Source organism: Drosophila innubila (assembly GCF_004354385.1).
Source record: "Drosophila innubila isolate TH190305 chromosome 2L unlocalized genomic scaffold, UK_Dinn_1.0 4_B_2L, whole genome shotgun sequence".
Taxonomy (NCBI): Eukaryota; Metazoa; Arthropoda; class Insecta; order Diptera; family Drosophilidae; genus Drosophila; species Drosophila innubila.
The window spans coordinates 29,218,359-29,220,775 of NW_022995372.1; the positions used below are offsets into that span (position 1 = coordinate 29,218,359).

The 2,417-nt window shown below is 31.8% G+C and overlaps 1 pseudogene; it reads left to right on the plus strand.

Moving 5' to 3' along the window:
- LOC117781307 overlaps positions 1-1,207 on the plus strand; it is a 4,299-nt pseudogene extending 3,092 nt beyond the window's left edge.
- The last annotated feature ends 1,210 nt before the right edge of the window (positions 1,208-2,417 follow it).

Sequence of the window (2,417 nt, forward strand, 5' to 3'; positions counted from 1 at the left end):
GTACATAGCGTGAAAGTCCTGTTCATCCAGATACCAATTTTGTAGCGTATAGTTATGGTGCTGAAAAAATGTAAAAGTTAATCTGGCGTCAGACGACCGTATTTCATCAAATCTTTTGTAAAAAAACAGTTGGCGCCATGTGAAAATTCAAAGTTAAAAAATACAAGAATAGTTCAAAATTCAATTCAATAATTTGTTTGTTTTATGGAGAATATGGTGGAGGTGGGGGTAGCACCAGCTTACAAAGCAAAACTTATTTGCTTAATATCTTTTACCCAATCTCAAAGATATTTGAAATACCTATTAACACTAGATATTTTGGTCTTTTTTTCGATTTAAGTGGAATTGAGGGCGTTGAAGCAAACTAGATCTGCGAAGAAGTAGCTCTTATAGTCGCTGAGATCCAGGTGTTCATATTCCGTTTATTAACCGATCTTCATACAATTTTCAGCACACGTCACTTCCTCCATAATGCGTGCCAAGTGTTAAGGCATATTTTACGTGGGCGGACTGAAATCTTAATCAAAATTTATATAGGTCAACATCCTATAGTATTGACACCAAGTTTTGTCGCTCTAACTTTTATAGTCTCAAAGATTAAGGTGCAAAAGTGACGATTGTTGATTTGTCTTAAATCTAATAGCTCTTGTACCCATTTTGGGTACCGAGCTAACTTTGAAAAATATGTCTTCTGATTAAGTCTGTTTTTGTGATACTTTTGCAAAAAATGAATCGATGTGATACAGTAGTCAGATTTACCGAAATTGGTTTGGAAGCTGAGAAAATCATAATATCCTTTGCCGACATACCTCTAAAAACGGTCATCTTACGTTAGCTTAAAGATTAATTCTTATTGAGTCGAAGTACTTACTGCTTTTAAGGGACATTTCAAAGATCCATTTGTATGCTTCTGAAAACTATCTGAGAATATACTTAGAAGACTATTCTTATGTATCATTGTCAAGAATCGACACGCATCCATTTTTAAGGAATAAAGACGTCTTTTCTCATTGTAAACTTTCCAGAAGTCCATCGTTGAATTAACTTCAAACTTATCAACATCTCGTAGCAATATCAGATATCCAGTAATAAAGCTGCGATTATTCAGCTGAACCAGCGTAGAGTTAATCTCATCTATAAGATCCGGTGCCCAGTGCTTAATGTTGACTACATCGAATATTATTTGGAAGTTACGTTTCTCAGATGAAACAACTACAAGGATGATGAGCATCCGATACCACACAACCATTATAACGTTTAAGCTTGAACTGAAATCTCAGAAATTGAAAATCATTCTTAAAATAACAAAATAATAATTATTTTAAAATTGCAGCATTTATGTAGATATTATAAATAATTAATATTTTTGAATGTAGATATAAACTATTGTATTTTTAGATAATGTTCCAATTATGTTTATTTTCAGCTTAGTCAATCGCGTGTTACCTGACCGTAATATTTTCCGCCAGCTGCTTTTTGTTTTTGCTTATTAGCTTCAAATAATTCCTGAAACTTACACTCTAGTACATAATTAGGAACAGTTTTGACTTCAATATTCCACTTCTCAAGCGTGTATTTGAAGTTCTGAAATTTCTAATACATATATAAATATGTACGTCTCTCTAAAATCAACTCCATTTTGCAAACGTGTCATATGTTCTAATATCTTTAAAATTTACAATCTTGTTTTGAGTAAAAATTGTATTTGCTGTTTTTTTCATATTTTCAGTGTAACTTGCCTTTAACAAAAAAAATTTTTTATAAAATAGGTTTACTATGGAAAACTATTCAAGTAGTTTTTTTATCTAACCATATATGTCAAAAAAGGTGGGATTGGTAAATATATAATATGATTATTACTCAGGGTAATTTTTTGAAACCTGAATATTTCAAAATGGTAAATTTGTTCATTATAGTTTTTTGTCTAAAGGTACTAGGCATAACACGATCTACATTTTGTTTATGTATCGGATAATAAAATTTGATAACTGGGTAAGAAAATTTGTCTTTTTTTATTTGTTTATTTTTAGAGGTGTGCCCACATTTGTCATCATTACTCGAGAATGCCAACACCGAAGAATTTGAGAATTTGTAAGTTTGGTACAGATAACTTAAAGAATAAAAAACTTGTTCATACTAAAGTTTGCTTATCGACCGTTCGTATCGATCGTTCCTATGGCAGCTATATGATATAGTGGTCCGATTTCTACAAAATTTGGTTAGGATGTAATGGGCAAGTAAAGATACCCAATTTATGAGTTTGATTGGAGATGTTTTCAAAAACAAAGTTTTTCATAATAAAACTTGATTTTCTACCGATCGGCCCTGTGAGATTGGATGATATATGTATCTTAAGAAACAGCAGAAGTTTTCATACTACAGGCTGATTCTGAACCGATCTCTCCTATGGCAGCAAT